A 21,533-nucleotide genomic window follows, 5' to 3' on the forward strand; every position below is an offset into this window, starting at 1 on the left:
AAATTTGCCTCTAGCTCAAATTGAAAATCTAAGCCAAGTGGTCTGTTTTCTCAGATTGCATCACATATAGTGCCTATTTTACATGTAAAAAGGTTTCAGGAATTGTAGAAACCTTTGAAGAAAGTGACGACATCTAAATTTCAATGTACGCTGATCCAGTTGAACGACACTGAAATTTCTCCACACATGATCTACACCGATTACCGTAAGACTATAGACATGCAGCTAACCTAAATTAAGCTTTGTATATAATAGAGAAGAGAGTATCGAACGTAGGCATACTGTGTATCAGATGTATGCGGAGATTAAAGTGACTTCCTGTATCTGTCACAAGTTTGAAATTTGCACACTGACCAATCCAAACGTGGGTGATGTAATCTACTTTCTTCCTACGTTCGATACTCTCTTCTCTATTAACTCTTGACATTACCCATAATATGCATTTTGCAGGAGAAAGAAAGTCGAGCTCTCAGCTGTGAACATGCCGACAACCTCATACAAACTCTACCACACAAACATGAAGAGAGAGAACATGTGAATGTCCATTGTTCGAACACAAGTGTGGTGAGTGTGCAAGTGGTGTATAGCATAAATATTTTACTTGCCAATCCTAATATGTAAACAAACAAACCTGACTTGAATCTGCCCTGTGTGTGGAGCAGCATAACTTCCTTGTAGAGTATTTGTGTTTGGTCTATGTGCAGTTATGGGATTGGTTAACTGTGTGTACTTGTGTACCACTCCTACATGTAGTATAGCTTATATATAAAGAAGTTCTCCAATTATGGTGTATAAACAGCTTGGGACTAGCCCAAGTTGTCATAGCTAGTAGCCAATCAAATGTAGATGACTGCAGACCAATAGTGAGTTCACCACTTGAGTATAAGCACAAATTCACTAATTATGCCTGGATTTGCCTTAGGTACCCACCCATTATGCATGTAGAAATTAGCATAGTGTCTCTGTGTGCAACTCTTTTCATCTGTAAAGCTATAAAAACAGGAAACTAATGCTAGATTCAATTGTGACCAGGTGTTGAGCTATTATATACACTGTTAGTGGTGTGACTGTAGAGTGGTTGACTTAGAAATGGTTTCTCTAACAAGATTTGGATTTCAAGTGAGATGAAAAGGGTTGTACCAAGAGTTTCTAATGAACGATTTCAAGTGAGCCGAAAAGGGTTGTACCAAGAGTTCCTAATGAACTCTTGGTTGTACTAAAGAGTGTACCCACTAGTACTCCATAAACTTACTTACATAAACTTACACACTGTGCAACCCTTACTTGACATCAAGTTTGTAAAGTTGCTTTTCAAGTAAGTTACATCCTTTCAAGTAGGTTACAACAAGTACTCACTACTCACACCACAGCACTAACCAGCCTTTGTGGTTAAGCGTATTTTATACCTGAAGGTCCCATGATTTTATGCATGGTTTTATATGCCTGAGGGTATATAGCCCATGAGGGATAGATTAAGCTGACTGTGTGTCTGTCATTTCAACATTCAACTTTGCCGTATTTCGTAGGAGCTGTACGTCCAATACATTGTACACCCATGCAACTCCCGCCAACTTATTCAGGAGTTTTATTCGTACTAGTTCATTACCAAAATGGCTGAAGAATTAACTGAACTTAGATCATGTTTGCCATAAATACTGCAATTTGATTGGCTAAAGGAAGTGTTCTATCCAACTTAGAAAATCATGTACTTACTTAGAAAATCATGTACTTTACTTAGAAAATCATGTACAACCTTTTTCACCTCACTTGAAATATACATTTTAAAAACAATAAAAGAAATGTACCACTAATTGACCTCAGGTATGTGTACATATAGTAATGGTCAGAGCTGAGCATGCTCACAGTAGTAATAATGGGGGAACCTGGCTGTGCAAAATCCTATAATCCTTGTATCTGAGGTGGAGAATGGTATGGCAAAAGCTTGTCAATTGCTGTACCATCGGGAAGCAGCAGATAGATTGTTTGTTGCTGAAGCTACTACATGTTTGGGGGTTGTTGATAGATTTCAATTCACTGGAGATGTGTCGCTGCTTATAAAGCCAGCCCAAGGGAGCACTGTCTATATGATCTCACGATAAATTGAAATTATTTGTGAAAAGCCGACTACCTAAAATTCTGACCCAATTGCTTCAGATTACTGGTAGATCTAAAGTGCTGCCACATTATACTGTCTACTTAAACGCCTAGGATTCACTCGAAAGAAGGCTAAACACATCAATACAACGCTCTAAAAATAGATGTAGGTCTTGCACAACCAATCATTCATTTACAATTTGAAACTGTGAGCATGCCCAGCTCTGACCATTACTATATGTACACATACCTGAGGTCAATTAGTGGTATGTTTCTTTTTTGTTTTTAAACTGAGTGAGGTGAAAAAGGTTGTAGCAAAGATTAGATAAGAACATTCAAATCTGATTGGCTAAATACTCATGGTTGCTATGATCTAAAATGCTTAGACACTGTTTAGGAAGTTTGGGGCTTCTAAATCATGTAGAAACTTCCTAAACAGTGTCAACTATTATATGTATGTACGCTAGTGTTTGTTTGTTTTGGCCTGTAAAATCATCATGTGAGCTTCTATAATACTTCCTGGTGTAATGTTTGTATTTTCCCTTTCACAGTATAATTGTGTTCATATCGTACTGACCCTCTAAACATGGCACAATGGCCAATTAATATCTATATCATTATTTTAATCAGCTACTGAGGCACGTGTGGGCAGTCGGTTTAGAATTTGGTTGTTTGTAATGTGCAAGTCTGCTTACCTGGATGCCATAGCACTGCGTTTACAGCATGGATAGCTATAGCCTTCACACAACAAGTTATTAGTTTTAATAGTGTTAAAGCCTCTTTTTCGAATAAAAGCGAGCAAAAAAAACTAAGAAGCTTAAACTTGCACGTCACTGTGGCCTTTATCAAATGCAGTGATCCTGTACCAGGAACAATGGAAAAGTGTCACTGAAGTAGAAAGCTAGAATTTTAATTGGTTTATGTCCAGGAGGCTTCTTTGCTGACTCTGGATCCTAGCACCAGGAGGCCGAGTCATACTTCTAAGCCTGGTCTTTAATGTGCCTGGTCTTTAATGTGATTCTAGTGCACATACAGTGCATGTCTCATGTACCAAAACACTAAAACTCTGTTCTCAAATTAATGTTTCGGTATGCTTATTACTCGAAAGCTCAGTCATACACACTATATGCACTGCATTATATCACTCCTCTGGTTTCTTTATAATCATGTCACCAACTGCACTTTAGTGCTATAGTTAGATTTTTAACAGTTATTCATACTCAGTCAAAGTTGTGTTTGTCGCCAAGTACATGTAACTGTTTTGAACAACATGTCAGCTAGTAGATTTTGTCATTTCTAACGCACTTTTAATTGGCCCGGGGAACGTATAATTATACTACATCTAGAACCTACATTTCAGTAATTTTCAATGTAGCCTAACATTTGAGTAAAGTGCGAGGTATCTGTATAAGCAGGCGCTGGGCATTATTGTGAGCTTTTAATTATGGTCCGAGCAACGTATTATACTTATTGTCCACTACATCAGAATTTATGGCAGTAAACCTCCGAGGACGGGGGCGAAGCCCCGAGGCCAAGGATCGATGGTTTGCGTTGCTATAAATTTGAATGTAGTGGATAATAAGTGTTATATACCCACTGGAATGAAATATGCTTGCTATACCTAAGCTACCTTACCTTGATACGACTAGCTAACTTTCTCAACAACTGTTGTAAACGAACGAAAAGCTGATGCCTATAGCTTGTAGCCAGTGCTTTTAGCCCATGTCCAAGCAGTGAGCCCCACCCTTTCTCCAGCCTTCCTGGTGTTTAGCGAGCCTGTCCTGCTAACAAGTGTCTAGCTTCTCTGGCTGTGCAGATCTAGCAGGGGTGTAACTAGCAATGATTGAGGCAGAGGAGCTAGGCCCATGCCTCCTGTACTATTGAATCTCAAGCGTCATGTGACCCAACTCACTATAGTGTTGACCTTAAGCCAGCGATTTAATTATAATCATGTCGCCGATACAAATTATACAACTTTGTCTATTGATCTTTTTCTCTGTAAAGTGAAAGGTATTATTATTATATTTTGTGTTTGTGTTTTTGCAGCCACAAAAGATTAAAATATTAGAATGACCCTTATATACTTTGTACATTATCTTCACTGAAAGTTAGCACTTCAGTCTATGGTCATGCTATACTGTATGGCGGGTACTTTTCTTCGTTGGTGTAAATTTTTGTACAAACTGCCCAATTATGTACCGTATAGCGGGTATATTTTGAGGGTAGAAATTTTAGCAGAAATGCCTTGTTTAGAAAGGTTTTCGCAGATTTAATGTTCGTGGAATAGTGCCTTTTTGCAGCATTCATGCATGCGGTATTTAAATTCGTGGTTATAAATGTTCGCAGTATAATTATGCCTAATCCGCAATAACCACGAACATTTATATCTTCGAAATATACCCGCTATGCGGTATTTATACGGTATATTTGGACAGTTCAGGATAGTGGTGTTGCACCTATAATTATTGTGGTAGAATAAATTCAACTAGTTTAATTTGTATGATGCTCTATACTAATACTATGAAAAAATACAGGGGCTGGAAATGGGTCAACCCTACTTGAAACACACGTGACTGGAGAGGACTGTGAATGTGAGAGCATGCCAAGCATACGCAACAAATTAATTTTCATATTATGTACGGTTTTTTTCAGGACCATAGACTTTTGAGTCAAAATCATACACTGTACATGTTGCCCTTTTGTTCAGCACGTGTTCTAATGCATTACTCATGTATTTGATCTTTACAGTTTGTGCAGGCAATGTATAAGGGGTCGTTGACGGTGAAGTTTCCACTATCAATCAAGATTATTATGTTCACTTTTCTTTGTATAGTGTCAACCCATCAAGTAATGAAGCAGAATCGACACTTTACTCCTGAGAACGAAGTACCCCCTGTGATAAACTGTGAGTTTGTACTATACAACTTCTGTGCATGTTAAAAGGTTTCACCTTTGGAAACCATTCACTATACATTCCTGCATGCATTTGTTTAGGGAAGTGACCTTGAGGCTTAAGGTTGAGATGTACGCAAATCCAATCAATCTCGTACCACCTAGTGATGGGTAAGTTATCCATATCCATAGTACATTAAGTATTTGTTCTCTAATACACTTTATATTTGTGTGTTACACTGACTATATAGACGCAGCCAGAACACATAATTATAAGTGAAGCAATACGTACCATTTTGCAGGAAAGATACCTCTAAGCGTCAAGTGAAAATGTATGCAGACCCGGACGACATCATACCAACTCCCCAGCTGCCGCCACGCAATTTCGACAAAGGAGAGCATTTAAACATGCCTGTTCAAGACAGGGGTCAGGTGAGTAGCATGAGTATTTTTGCTAGCAATGCTGTTTATACCATGTTTGAAGCTATAAAACACCAAATTTATTACATACATGAATGTCCGTAGAATGTATACACATATACTCCCGTTGGCAAATTAGTCAATCTCCATGCATAATTATGTATGTGTGCAATAAGTGTTCTTGTTTTCCATTGTTGTCATATGGTAGTGCCTTGTAGGGAATTCACTCCTCTTTGTGTAACGTAAGTGCACAATTATGTTGAAAGTGATTCTTCCTTGTTATTCTTAGGATGTTGTATAAAATGTACAGGGTTTTGCAGAATCTTTGCAATATCCACAAAAAAGCGTTTTGTGTTGAGCATTCCTTATAAGGTTATCTGTGGTCAACCGTAAAGTTGTAGATCTTAGTCAGCATGTCAACAATGCACTATTCTACATGATGGATCAACTTGAGATTCTCAGCAACACTTTGATAAGACAGTCCAAGCAGCTCTGTCTGATGCATTATTCTCCATCTTAAATTAATGATGCCTTGGTCAGCTTTTTTCACAAGAAAAAGCCATTTTGTTTTTGAATTTTGCTTCCTAAGCAGACTTGGCATTTCACCACAATGTGTTTATGACACCACAATGTGTAAAGATTAGATATCCATATAAGGAACGCTCTACACCCTCAATTTCAAAGATTCTGCAAAACCCTGTACTGTATAATCATATTGAGTGCTTTCATAATTGTTACAATAATAATTATTATATCCTCCACTAGAAATTGAAGCTTTGAAGCAACTTAAGCATGAACTGTACCATGTTGATAAACAGTCACAATTAAGCAGGCACAATAGTTTCATTTTCCGAGGCACTAGGTATTACGTCTATTGGTAGACCAATTAGTAGTATGTATAGTCCCGAGCCGCACACAGTACTTTGACTGTTATGTATGTGTAAATGTACTTGCGTCCAACACGTTTAACATAGCGTATTTTGCAAGTTGGCTTTGGTGTGCACAGTAAAATGCATGGGTGTTGTCTGTGTACTACTGTAGTTACTATAGAAAATGCCCATATTTTACTGTGCACAATGCCAAGCAACTTGCAATGATGACTAAACTTGGGTCACTTCCAGTTTCAGTACAAACTATGTTCTCAACGTATCTTTATTTGTCATGCCTAGTGCTTATGCAAACATGTACTTGAAACTGGTGGCCTTAAGCATATAATATAACACAGCTATATACGAGTTCTTTTATGCGAGATGGTTATGATTTACAGCACTCTTAACCTTTATTACTCTTTTGGACTCTTAATTGTGGGGCCTATAATAATAATTTATTTACGACACACAGGGTTTCTGTCAGATGATTGCATTAAGTGGGTATGTTTGTATAATAGTCATAGTTCAAGGGCGTAGACAACTTCAGACAAGTATAGGGGGCCTCTGAGGTTGACAAGGCACGGTGACTCTTGATACATGAACTAATGGTAGGATTATTTTAAAGAAACTGGAAGAGTTTCAGGTACAATATTGCCTACAGCCTTGTATGTAACATGTAGTGTCATAGCCCATTAGTGTACATAAGCGGCTTAGTAGCATAATTATGGGTTACCTAATGGATCTACAGTTTACTGTTAGTTTTTACTCTGTTGCAATCTGTGCATTATTAGTTTTGTTTTAAAGCGGGAAATTTCACGTTTCGAGTTCTAATATTCGCGTTTCAATGCCAGGAAACCACATCCACCATGCAATAGCTTTGCATGGGAAATACAAGTGCATGGGAGTTTTCGCGTTAACTGCTCTGCCCTCGAAAAACGTGAAATTTTGTACCTTACGAACATTTCCCGCTATAGTTATACGGTATACTATTTACCACTAGCCCTATGATATCGTTTACGCCTTGGGGTGGATTTCGTTAGCATAATTGATTAAGTACTTATACTCTTCAGTGACTAACAATTAAGCCCATTTTCGGGGTTGCATATAATTATATGCAGGAGAGTGTACAGCAATTAATCCCATATCACATCCGGTCCAGTAATTGCACGTTGTCATTGACAGCGTGCAATTACCTTTCAAGTAATTGCACGTTGCAATGACAATGTATTGTCTTCGAATAATAGGCCGCGGCCGAAAATTGCAGAGAACTTCGTCATACACGATTAGAAATTAATGGTATGGTTTACTCGTGCAATAAGTCACCTAATAGCACATCATAATAATTATTATGATAAATATTAATATCTTTATTTGTGAAACAAGCTCATCCTCAATTCCTATACCAGTTGTATAATTAATTGTATATATATCTAGATCTGTACAAATCATGTACACCCTGACACATACACGTATACCTACATACACCTATATACGTATATACATACAATGGAACGAAAAACTAACTGATCATTAGTAACACTTATCTTTGCTCATAATAGTGTATGTTATTAGCTTACACTAAATCATTTAATGTAGTTATTCATCGATTTTTTATTAATCCTTGTGTTTTTCGCCAAGTAAATGTTTTTTGTATCAGTTGGGGGATTTACACCAAGCCATGATTTATTTCTATATGTAGCGATTGTAATTTACTCTATACTGGCCCAGTACTAAAATTATCACAATATACCGTGAATGTTTTCCTACAACATACAGTTTTCTTTCGGTATAGGCCAACAGTTAGTAAACAATCCGTTACTTTCAGTATATATATGAGCCGGCGCTGCATGTGCATAAGCATATTCGTAATTATGGTCTGAGCAGCGTTATCAAACGTAAAAGAGAAATAACTTATGATCAGAGTGTTTCCAAGATGTGTCACTAATATCAACTTGTAGCTTATGTAACAGGGTTTCGTATGGTATGTTGTGCGGCTTCTATTAATCAATTTACCCTCTTTGTAGAAAAAATTTTGTGATGGGATTATAATGGGTTTTGGAGATAATAATTAATTTGTGGTATACTCAAATGAATTTTTTTGTAATAAAGGTGTTAACAACATAATTACACATATCTCCAAAACCCATTATGATCCCATCACCAAATTTTTTCTACAAAGAGGGTAATTGTAGTTGAACATTATACATTAGAAAAAAAAATTTTTCAATTGGTTGTTTCAAAGAAAAATCTAAATAAAATTTTAACATGTATCCCATAATCAGTAAATTGATTAATAGAAGCCGCACAACATACCATACGAAACCCTGTTTTACATAAGCTACAAGTTGATATTAGTGACACATCTTGGAAACACTCTGATCATAAGTTATTTCTCTTTTACGTACACTAAGTGAGTGAAACTGTCGCAATGTTCAGGTGGCCATACCCCAGAAGCCATACAATAAATAACCCTAAATTCTTATGTGTGTTATTACCTCACCGTGCTCTATGTGTGTATGAAATTTCGGAGAATTCTGACAAGTCACCTGTTTAGGTAATGTTGAATTGGTATGGAATGCCCCACAGGCATGTTAATAATTGCACCAACTTGCATTGCAAAGTCCATATCTTCTGATCCCATGAAGATCACATCACAAAACTTATACAAGCCGGGAAATAGTACCTAAAGACTAGTTTGGTAAAAAATTAAAGACGCCATTTTTGAGTAATGCTTAATTAAAGGTTACGATAATGACCTTTGACCCTTTAACGAGTGCCCACCCCCTTTAAGCACGTCACCGGAAAGATCATACCATAGGGAGTACGGTGGTACAGTTTTTATCTGTCATAATTAATCATGGCAGAAGTTATGCTCTAAGAAGCGTAGGTGGGTCACCGAAATTTTTTAGTTTTGGTGAATTTTCAAGGGCTCGTAAGTAAGAAGCCATACGACATATAGGGTTAAAATTGGGTGTGGTTATATAACTTATAGTAAGGTATGTATATACTAAGTTTCGTTGAAATCGGAGGGGGTGCTCATTTTTTTGTGTTGAGTTCACATGGAATGTCCCACATGTGAAAATGAGTGTTTTTTTATATATATATATATATAACAAGAATGTAACAAAAATACTGGAGTGCATTACTCAACCACCATGAGCATTATTGCATCATCCTAGTGCACCAGCATTAAAACACACTGGCTTGTGTTATTGCTGATCACAAACCTAAGATCAAACTAGTTTTCAGGCTACCTAGCTTCAATGGCTGGGATGACTTGAATAGTGTATTTTAAAAAAAGAAGAGTGCAACAACAACTTATTGCACACTTGACTGGGTTTGATGATTTCATTGGCTGTAGGTCACATGATCAGAATTTATTAACGGTTTATCAGCAAAAACGTGCGATTAAATAATTGAACACGATTGATTAAAATAATTGTAGTATTAATAGTCAATTTTCTCTTCTCTCATGGCTAGTGCTTTCTCTCAGTGATTTGGTGAGTGCCTCTGGGTCCCGATGAAGACGCTGCAGCTGAACCATTTCTTCAGTGTCCCTATCCTACCAACTCTGAGAAGACCATGTTGGCACAATAATGCAGGAATGTCTAGAAAACATCTCGATTACTGGTTTGCAAATGCTATATAGAAGAAACATCAGTAAAAAGTTTTTTTGTTTTTTTTTTTTGTTTTTTTTTCTCCCCTTTTGCCTCCGGTTTTTTTGGAGTAATATAAAACATAATGGTAAAGCATAATGGTAAAGGTTATCCCCAAGAAAAATGTTGCATGCTCTGAGGTAGCTTGAACAATCAAGAATTATTTTGTGAACCATATAAAGGGGGGCTGCAGCCCTTGTTCCTACGCCACTATATTATAATCAAAAAACCATTGATCATCAGACTAGTTAGAACTGACTATTTACAACAATCAGCAAACAAGTATTTTACGAGTTATTCTGAGGATCTGGCATTGGAGGCGGTCCTCCAGGGGATGTCATCTCAATCTTCCGTTTCTGTAAGGGAGCTAATCCCCACCAATAAAGAGAGGTGGGTGTTATGGGTAATTCCATTAGTGATATAACAAAAATTAATGTGTACATAGCCATTTTCCTTATGTAAACCTCCAATGACAAAATTTATTTGTTTTGTCGTGGTCAATGATTATGAATTAGCACAATTACAAATGAGACAACGCTGACTAGGAGGGCAACTACTCTTACAGGGTAGCAATGTCGCTGGCAACAAAATAACTACCTAAAAGTAACAAAAAGTGGTGCCAGTCTATGGTAACTTTGTGATTGTCCAACCATTATATAAAGACGTTTCAGGACCAATTAAATCTCTAGTGTGTGAATTTAGCTCAAATACACCCACAAAGTATAGCTATATATTTATTAGCGGACACAAAAACCAAACCGATAAAATTGATATTAGAATAATTATGAGAAGCATAGGGCTGTACTTGCCCTTACGAGAGATCTTGCCATGATGTTCAAGCTGTATGGGCCCTTGTGGTTGGGGAAACCTCGCCCCCTCAGTTCAGGCACGAGATATCTACTTTGGGTGTAAGTAAACCTTTTGTATGCCCCTTACCCGACCTGATAAGATGCACATTCCAAGGACTTTATGGTCACTTTGGATACAACCACCTTGTCCGCCAAGAGAATCCGCACGTCCTCCAAGACACTCATTCCCTTTTGTATGCGTTTCTTTGACAACTCTAATCTCTTTTGCCCATCCACCTTCCTCTTGATCTTAAATCGTATCCTTCTCTCTTTCCTTCATTCATAATAAATTATGTCTGGGTCCTTAATAATTACCTCTATCATAAGAGAACGAAAGTACCCGGGTTCTATTCACGTTAAACAGTTTCTGACAGTCTTTACTAAGTGGGGTGGATTGGATACAAAATGCGATGATCGCTCTTCTTTATAGATACTTTATGCCTGGTTATATAAAAACTATGCTCTATAATTAACATGCTATCATCATGTGAGAGAGATTTCTCATCTCTTGCTTGATCCTTTCTGACATTCTCATCATTCACATGCTCTTCTTGCTCTACAAAGATTTGAACACCATCATTCTCCACTGTCAACACCTCGATCGCCACTTCATCTTTAGAAACATTATTGTTGTGTATACGATTTCTTATAACTATCCTTCCATAACAAACTGGCTGCTTGGACTCGCTGTCAAGCAATTCACATAGAATTCAGGGAAGGAATTGCTTTCCTAAAGTTTTACAAACAGCTTGCTTTATTGGTAGAGACTGGCTCCCTTACAGTATCTTCCTTTCCCCCACAAATGGAAACACAAGAATCAATACCGACACAAGTGACCGCTATAATTATTGTTAGCTAAAGGTGTAGGAAATTTTTTCGTTTCTTAATCCACCATTCTCTTATTTTTTGAAGGGTAATGTGAAAACGTTAATTGAAATATTAAAGCACAAAATAATACTATATAGATTGCCGCCTAAGGCAGGCACATACAATATATACACATACAGTGCTTTAGAGTGTCTGGTTCTGATCAGAGAGCTGCAATTAAACAGAAAAGCTCAGGAAGTGAAACATATCAGCGGTGATGCATGCATGGACGCATAATTATATCTACGTCTAGATTACGTTCTCAATTACGAAGTGTGTAAGATCTGTCTACTGTACCGTATAGGCATAGCACACCAATCATATGCAGCACGTTATGGAACTGAATTTGTTCGTTCAGGCTTCACAACTGCATGGGCCACATCAGCATTTAGTGTAGTCAGTTTGTGTTTTGCTGCTGAATCTGGACATAGCCATTGATGATATTCTTAATACAAATATTATACCTGACTGAGTTCCATCTGATATTTTTAGAGTTGTATGTAACGAGCCAAAAGTGTTGTTGTGACAAAGAGGTATATAGCTTGACACATTTTGTTTTGTTGTGCCACAATTAACCTACACTACACTACACTACTACACTAGCTAGCCACAATGTTCTGAATTGTTCCGAATTGTTCCGATTCCTCAAGCAGGACGCTGCTTAGGGCATCTCGACTCTGGGTGATGATCCCCTTTGCAAGCTGTACAAACATGCAAGTAGATGCAATCGTCCCCAAACAGGCAGTCAGGCTCCCCACGCTGACAAGGCTCCAGGATCGACGCCCGGAGGGGGCCTTCTCTTGAGTGATCGCTTGCTGGAGGTCGGGAAGAGACGCTTCGAACCCATTGAGGGGGGGTCCTGAGCCCAAACAGGGCACGAGGCCGCAGAGTGGTCGAGCGACCGACAAGGACCACACCACGGGGGGACCGTCCACTCCCTGCCCGATAAAACAATAGGAGTGGAAGCCCCCATACACCTTCGGACCGTCCACTCCCTGCCCGATAAAACAATAGGAGTGGAAGCCCCCCATACACCTTCGACCAATCGGTCCTGCCGGATTCTGCTGCCTCGCCACAGAACTTCAGGCCATACAGTAGCCACAACGGGAACCGATACCTCTTGCTGAATTGGGCCAATGTTGACGTGTAGCTGAGTAGGGACGGGGCTCGCTCTGGTGATTTAGCAATCAGCACAGCTGCGTATATCGCAAAACATTGCACCCAAGTATTGAAGTCTGGGACTCTACCCGAGTTTAGGGTCTTGGCTGGGGGTAGCCTCCTTCACAAGGCCTAATTATTAGGCCTGCTACGACTGCTTGCGCATGCGCAAAATTATTGGATTAATATTCCCGTAATGTTTTCCATTAAACTGAATTTTTACCCGAATTATATCCTGAATAACATAATTACTATATAGACAAAGAATACTCTTCATATTAAAAGTCAGACACAGAGCTATATAGCTAGCTAGCTAGAGACAGAGCTGTATTGGTTACAGCAGCAATTTCTTTCTGATAGAGTCGACTTTCACCAAGGTTAGTGTCAGATGGGCGTGGCCTATCCATATAGGCTATTGTCAGCCTTCCCCTCCGTTCAGAGGATTGTTATCCACACTGTTGCAGGCTGTGAGTCTTTTGTTAACATAGTAGGTTAAGGGTAGCTATTAGAATGCTATCACACGGGCTAGAAACCTTCTTCTATCCACTTTCTTCAATCCACTTCCGTTCGTTATGACGTCATTGTTTTACTGAGCATATACAATGGTATCCGAATTACCCACTTTCTTTTTTTTTTTTTTTTGGGCGTGAAAGCTCTCCATCTCGGGGCTAAGAAAAGATTACATTGTACAAAAGAAGGAGGTAGTTTAGTGATAGTAAGTATATAGCAGTCAAAAATAAAAACAAAGCGAATATAAGTAGTTCATAGATGAATTATGTATTCAGGAGGGGGACTCGCCGCTCCTGAGATACAAGGTTTATACTGTCCATGTAGACAGGTCTGTGCAGCGATGAACGGCTACCTCTAATGCACATTATTGTAGAGCGGATCGATGCAAAGGATAGCCTGCATCTGAGCCATCCCATTACTGCTGGGTACGGATTTTGTCTTTTCGAGGATAATAGATCAGCGAGCCTCTTGTAGAACGTTGCTGCTTCTTTGCCCATTCCTCCCCAGGTTGAGAGGACTAAGGGTGTGAAGACTCCCCGCTCGATTTCTCTGACCCTTTGTCCGTATTCCCTCTTTTTTGCTTGCTCGTGTCTCCTGTAGGCATCTCCGGAACGGTTACTAGGTGCGTTAGGGTAGAATACCCTTACATCAAAAAATGCATCTTGGTGGTTGTTCCAGAAGCCTCTTGCACGAATATCGGGGCGAGCATGGTTGCTTGTGTTTACTGATCTGGCAGAGAAGAGCTCTCCAGTGAGGGGCTGGAGGGGTGGCTCTGTAGCGACATTATGGCATACTTCTGTGAGCAGTGAGGCTGTGATGTCACGAATTTCGTTGTGGCGAATAGTCGGGAAGCCCCCCATGTGGCAAATCATGGCGTGATCTACAGAGAAGTTTGCACCACAGTTGCATGTTTTAGGGATGTTGCTGAGCTGCCAGTTATATCTCAGACGTAGAGCGTCTCTGAAATCTCCCTTGTGTAACTGGAAGCCGTGTGTGCCTATGGGTATAACCGATAGCCATGATGAGGCTCCTTTTTCACTTGCCAGGTCTGCGTGACGTTTCAGATCACTGGGTAACTTGTCCTTGACATCATAGGCTTGTTGAGCATGTTCCGCACGGTTTAGGGCTCTCACATCTCTTTTAGCGGTTGCTGTTATCATCGGGTCTGCATTCTGATCCATGTCTTGAGACACGATGAGAGAGACTATATAGGGGTTTACATATTGTTTCCGATGCCTTGTAGAATTGTGAGGGTAGGGTTGTAGGGTTGACAATGCCCAGTCCTCCGTGTCTCACAGGGAGAGCGAGTAGATCTCTTTCTAGCGTTGAACAAGATGGGAGGCCTGATAGAGCAGGGATGAGAAGATGTTTTATTGCTGTTTCTAGAGGGAGGAGGAGATTTTGTATGTCTGGGATTGTTCGAAGTAGGTAAGTCCATTTGCCTGTGAGACCATGTGTGAACGCTGCATATGCAGCCTGGGGTTGTGATACTGCAACCCGAGCAAGGCATTCGACTTCCTGTGTCCATTCCTCAACTTTTCCTGTGACATATTCTTTGGTAAAACTGTTTGAGCCTATAGCAGCTCCAAGGTGGCGCTTGCCTTCTGTAGTGATCTGAACTCCGGTGTTAGCAAAGGCAGAGGTGGCGTTCTCCTTATGTTCTTCTTTTACAACCAGGTATGTTTTGGCTGGGTTGGGATGATAGCCATAGAGGGGCCCTAGTCGAGAGAGTTCGTTCCACCAAGACCTTAGGTTATTACATGAGGCGGCTCCGGTGGCATTGTCTGCATACCAGGCTTGCTTAACATCTGGGCACTTTTCCTTCAGTTTTCTAATTAGTGGTATAGTGGCAATGGCATACATGGCCATTGCCAGGGGGTCACCTTGGGTAGTGCCTTCTGTACTTTGAATTTCACCTCCATTTGTGATAAACAAGCGGACAGGATGACTATATGTGTTGATGAGCACTTGTGCAAGGGGGGGCACAGCACACTGACGTTATGAAGGGCTGATTTCCTATTGATAGAGTTGAAGGCATTGGTTGCATCCACTAGTAAGGCACCCTCTGTATCCTGGTCCTCGAAGATAGACTTCATCGAGTGGACTGCAGCTTCGCACCCACCATCTTGGCCGGGGCCCTGCTGCTTCTCCAATGTCATTACCCACTTTCCGGGTAATAGGTGGCGCATGCGCAAACAGTCGATACCAGGCCCTCTCTTCGAGCGAAGAGCGGCCTGGAATCGAGGCTAGGCTGGGGCAGCTTGCTAAAGTCCAAAAAGGCCCCAGATAGAATAGTCTCCACCACCGATCGCTTGAGCGGTAGGATCCTCGACCAGGGGCGGATCCAGGGGTGATTTTGAGGGGCTGAAGCCCCCCCCCCCTTTTGAAAAACTACCTATGTATTGCTAGTCTGAGGTTACAACAATTTTGCCACCAACCTTGTTACTTATGCATCTGCATGTAGACTCACTGACTTAAGAGATGCTAGACAATAGCCAAGTCTAGCTACTAAGAGTATAAAGGATGTAGGCTAGCTAGCTGGACATGCATACTTAACTATACTATACTATATGTACTAGCTAGCTAGCTAGAACTAATAAAGTGCATAGGTCAACTATTGCTGTTGCTGAGTCAGCTCCTTGTGCAATGTTTTGTAGCCTCGATCATATCCCAGGCCTCTTTTCCTAGGCCAGGCCTTGTGAAGGAGGCTATTGTGCATGCTGTTGAGCTGCAACATGGAGACTTTTTCAGCTAGTTGCAAGGAAGCAGCCTTATCTCCTCTCACTCTCAGTGCAGTCTGGGTAGGCATTCTTTCATGTACCAAGAGTGCATGAATGTAGATGTCTACAGTATACATCCTTTTGTTGATTAGAACGAGTTTTTTGTATTAACTTTTCATATTCAGTATTCACTTATTAATATGATAGTTCAAAGGTAAAAGTGTGAGCAAATTGTAAAAATCAAAAAATTTCGCCTCCGGCGAGGCGGGAGGGGGATGCTCCCCCTCCCATACCCACCCCCTGGGTGGCTCCGCCACCCTCGAGCCCCCCCCTTTCATTTTTCCTGGATCCGCCCCTGTCGACAGCACCACAATGGTGTCCGGGGTTTTGCCAAGCCACCAATGACATCGAAGCAGAGCAGGAGGTGTCTGCCAGACCGGCCAGAGTGCTGACTCCTATAGCGCATAGCGCTCCCAGAGCATGGGAAGCGGGCATGGACCCTAGGTGCAATGCTGCGAGGGTCAAATACAATACCCAGGCCGCCTTTCTCTTCACGGCCTAGAATCGAGGCTGCATGGACTAGGCCCTCATAAATTATGCTTGGAATAAATTTTTGCTCGATTAAGATCATTACATTTTACATTATAAGATAATCACATGGATATGATGAAGAGTTAGTAAGTATTGCTTTAACTTTTAGGTTCAAATTGTGGACTTTTTTTGGTCTTTTGCGATTGTATTGACGGTGAAGTGAGGGATGTCTGAAGGATATCAGAGAGTGTACATTGCTTTGATGATGTTTCAATCTTTTTTGTCAATGACTCGCACACCAAAGGATGTTACTTTTGGAAGTGAAGACAACGCTATGCGGTGGAACTCTTTGGCTCTAAAAGTATATTAGGAGCATAATACAGACAGCAATTGCCTGTTCTCTGGTCTGTTCTCTCACCGGCAGGTCTACATTATTGTGTGAACCGGCACAAGGGTTGGGTAATTCTCATATACTGTATATACTTACAATAGCTTCCCGTTTAGAAGTTCCTCATACATTAATCTTTCTGATTATGCCGATATCCATATCTAATGTTTGCCTATAATTGAATGGTCGTAAACGTGCCATATGTAGACGCACTTCTCCATACACGGTTATACGCACAATGTTTGTTTTATACGTTCTAAGTATACATTTTTGAATAGACTAGGGAGACCGGAGAATCCTCTCGTTTGGTATATGTCTAGGAATAGGCTAGTGAACACCTGGATGTTGCTTCCCTCCCTGTATTGAGATACCGTATAGTGGGTAATTTTTGTTGGTGCAAATCTTCGCACAAACTACCCATTTATAATTATATATTTCGTATTTTGACGTTGAACCTATATTGTGCCGTAGGTGCTCTACTGATAAAAATAAGAAAACTTCCACCATACGAAAATTGCTCACTATAACCATAGATATGTAACAATTATTCATTGATTATAATATTATTCATTGTTTTTGTGACAGTTGGTCATGTGATGTGACAGAGTCTTGATATGATAAAATTAACAGTGAAAGTGAGCATGGAGCAAGCTGCTTTTATCTAGTTGCATCGCCTGCAATAAATAGTGTTAGTGGCCGTAGCCGTCACATTTGGCGACCCTGCCAGGACCTGTGTGTTCATGTCAAGGCGTGAGTTGCAGGCTTTGACCCAAGACTCCGGACACGTGTTGTTACGAAAACGGTTGAGAACTACTCATACGGAGAGTATAGAGACCATGGAACAGTTACAGACAGATTTGGAGACACTTCGACAAGAGTTGGCTGCTGCTAAGGAAGAATCCAAGAAGCAGTTGGAGGAGATAGAGCAGCTTCGAGCTGAAATGACGGAGACGACCCGTACCCATCGCATTCAAGTAGAAGAGGCGACCCGGAACCGTGAAGAAGAAATCCGTGCGCTGCTCCAAGGACAGCTAGAGGAATCTGAGACAAGAGCTGAGCTAAAGCATTTGAGGGCTCTGGAGCAACTTAGAGTTGAGCATCAAGAGGCGATCCACCGAGAACAGAATTAAGTGGACAGAGAGCGACGACAAGCTCAAGAGAGGGAACAAACCCTGACTGATGCGTTTGAATTAGAGAAGTATAATCTACAAGGACAATTGGAAGCAGTTACTGCTGAACTACGATCACTTCAGGAAGAAGTTGACTCGGAGGATGACCCGTCTATTGACGATGAGGCGGAGGTTGGACATACCACACCGCTAGAGAGGGCAGAACCCTCAAGTACCCCCCATATGGAGAGAGGTACCGACCCAACTGAAGATCGAGGAACTGAAAGAACTGATCGAGGAACTGAAAGAACTCGAGGAACTGAAAGAAGAACTGAAGACCGAGGGACTGAAAGAAGCACTGATCGAGGAACTGAAAGAACTACCGATCGAAGAACTGAAACTGATACACGAAGAACAGAGCCACCAGGAGGAGAGGAACGACTGCTGCCCCCTGCTGGAAGAGAGTCTCCTAGTGAGTCATTACTTGTAGCGACAATGACAAGGCTTTTGGAAGCTCACACAGAGGCAATTGCTGCCCAAACACAAGCTACAGCTGCCCAGCACCTACCACCTACCACCCCTAAAGGCCTTTACCGGTGAAGGGAAACAAATGGAAGAAGATGGATTCGAGCGTTGGATTGAACAGTTTGAAGAACGAGCTAAAGTTGCCGGATGGAGTACTGAGCAAAAGTTACATCAGAGTTACATCAGATTAAATTGTTATTGGAGAAAACGGCTCTGAGAGTTCTCCGTGCTCTCCCAGACATGGACCAGAGTCTGGGTAGATTATCACATTCGTTACCCAGTCGCTTTACAGCTATCAGGGCTTCTAACTGTTCTATTGACAAACTGTTCAAATGTGTCTCCTCACTTGGTTTGGTCTCCAGTAGTGCATTACGGGATGTACTGGGGTTAGAGTTATTTCCACTGTGATTTCCACTGTGATTTCCACTGTGACGGTTTAACTGACTTGACCTCCCGCTTCTGTAAGGGTTAGTGTTTCTCCCAGGTGCTTCCGGCTGATTCGTAACGAATGTGATAATCTACCCAGAGACGAAGCTACGATGAATACCGTGACCGTCAACCAAGAACAAAGCCCCAAGGCAGTCGGTCCTACAGTGTATGTGCCTGTGAACGTATGTGGAGTGCCTGTAGAAGCCATGTTGGACACTGGTGCTCAGTCTACCATAATCTCTCGAGAGTTGCTACACGAAATTGTACGTCACCTCCGAACCGAAGACCAGCCACTACCTGAACTAAAGACACCCTCTGCGAGACTCTATGGCAAGGATGGAGTGGAAGGCGGCAGAGAGATAGTGATCACTGCCCAGATTGATGTAGACATTGCCGTGGATGGTGAGTCAGTTTGTGTACCTGTATTTGTACAACCAGGAAGTTCCCAACCCTTATTGTTAGGCATGAATGCTATACCGGCCTTAAGCTTTTCGTTGTTGAGACCTAATGGACAATCCCTCATAGCAAGAAGTAACCCTAACCCGGAAATATCTATTGTGCGGTTAGTGAAAGGTGTTATAGTACCCAGCTTGAAAGGCAGTTTTGTGAGAGTCAAAATCGACAATGTACATGCCCTACCTGGAGGTTCTGTTTTGTTTGAACCAAGTAATGGTCAGCTTGAGCCTAAGGGTTTGTATTCCCAAGAGTCCCTTATTACTATTGACGATGATGGTTGTATGCTAGTCCCAATGGTGAATGTGCATGGTGCCTCGACTCAACTTTTGGAGGGCATGGAGATAGGGTGTGTACAACCTTTGGACGTTGTGCCTGTTTTGAAACCCGGAGATGTTTGTTGTACTAATACTACATGTGCATCTGTAGACACCGTTGTTAAGACCTCCGAACGTATGAACCAAATTAAGACTGTCTTAGGTATTGATTCCATGATCCTTTCGGAAGGACAGCAAATTCAGCTTACCCAATTGCTTTATGATTACTCTGATGTATTTGCCCTTAATGGTGCCGAGTTAGGTTGCACCAATGTAGTGCGCCATTGCATTGATACCGGAGATAGCCACCCAGTAAAGCAACAACCCTATCGCACCCCATTTATCCACCGAGAAACGATCAGTCGAATGGTAGAAGAGATGGAGGAGCAAGGTGTAGTGCAACCCTCTATGAGCCCATGGGCCAGCCCCGTTGTAATAGTTCCCAAGAAGGACGGTAGCAAGAGGTTTTGTGTCGACTATCGCCGATTGAATGCTGTCACTAGACGAGATGTATACCCTCTACCCCGGATTGATGATATTTTGGACGCAGCAGGAGGTGCCAAGTATTTCTCTTCGTTAGACCTCGCCTCAGGATATTGGCAAGTAGAGTTGGACCAAGAGGCACGCGAGAAGTCTGCATTCACGACTCATCGAGGATTGTTTGAATTCACAAGAATGCCATTTGGACTTTGTAATGCCCCAGCGACCTTTCAGCGACTAATGCAGGCCACACTGGCTAGACTGGAAGGAACGAGCTGTTTTGTCTATTTGGATGACATCCTTGTCGTGTCCGATACATTCGAGGATCACCTCAAGCATCTCTCGGAAGTGTTTATGAGGTTGAGAAGAGCTGGTTTACGTCTTAAACCAAAGAAATGTATCCTTCTTCGCAAAGAAGTCCCTTATCTAGGGCATGTACTGTCTGCTGCTGGAGTCCGACCAGATCCTGCCAAGATCGACACTGTTAAAAACTATCCAACCCCCACTGACGTGACGAAGATACGACAATTCTATGGCCTTGCTAGTTATTACAGAAGATTTATCTCTGGATTCGCACGCATAGCCCACCCTCTCCATCGCTTGACCAGAAAAGACGTCCCCTACGAGTGGAGTCCAGACTGTGAGACGGCCTTCGAACGCTTGAAGGAGTGCTTAGTGACAGCACCTATTCTCTCCTACCCAGAGTGTGGAGCAGGCAAGCAGTTTGTGTTGGAGACAGACGCCAGCGGACTTGGCCTTGGTGCTGTGTTGAGCCAAGAGAAAGAAGGACAGCTCCATCCCATCGCATATGCCTCCAGAACGTTAGACATCCACGAGTGCAACTACGGTATATCCGAATTGGAAACACTTGGTCTTGTCTGGGCTGTACGACACTTCCGCCCATATGTCCTTGGACATCATACTGTTGTGTACACTGACCATGCAGCATGTACTTCGTTGTTAAACAACCCCCGACCCACAGGGAAGTTGGCTCGCTGGGCACTCACCATTCAAGAGATGGATTTAGAGATAAAGCACCGGTCAGGAAAAAGCAATGCCAATGCTGATGCCCTTTCGCGGAACCCGATCATCAATGCTGTGGAGACGTTTGCTATGACCATTGGAGAGGATGAAGCCATCCCACGACCCGATGTTGAACAGATGACCAAACTCAAGGAAGCTCAACGGAGCGACCCAGAATTACTAGACTTGTGCCGATACCTTGAAGCTGATGTCCTGCCAACGGATGAAAAAAGAGCTAAACGAA

At 41.5% G+C, this 21,533-nt stretch overlaps 1 long non-coding RNA gene and 1 pseudogene across 2 annotated transcripts; one reads left to right on the forward strand and one right to left on the reverse strand.

The window, feature by feature from the left end:
• The first annotated feature begins 65 nt into the window (after positions 1 to 65).
• Positions 66 to 9,979, forward strand: LOC135340341 (uncharacterized). 2 transcript variants are annotated; one of them, XR_010396313.1, is made up of 7 exons: positions 66 to 205; positions 451 to 564; positions 4,629 to 4,685; positions 4,928 to 4,999; positions 5,089 to 5,157; positions 5,289 to 5,418; positions 9,756 to 9,979. It is a non-coding gene; the product is annotated as an uncharacterized LOC135340341 (long non-coding RNA). The 2 variants fall into 2 exon arrangements; XR_010396315.1 differs by having other exon boundaries at positions 9,769 to 9,979.
• Positions 9,980 to 14,454: 4,475 nt separating this feature from the next.
• Positions 14,455 to 15,440, reverse strand: LOC135339790 (uncharacterized; annotated as a pseudogene).
• Between the last annotated feature and the right edge of the window lie 6,093 nt (positions 15,441 to 21,533).

Source organism: Halichondria panicea, chromosome 1 (assembly GCF_963675165.1).
Source record: "Halichondria panicea chromosome 1, odHalPani1.1, whole genome shotgun sequence".
In the NCBI taxonomy this organism is placed as follows: Eukaryota; Metazoa; Porifera; class Demospongiae; order Suberitida; family Halichondriidae; genus Halichondria; species Halichondria panicea.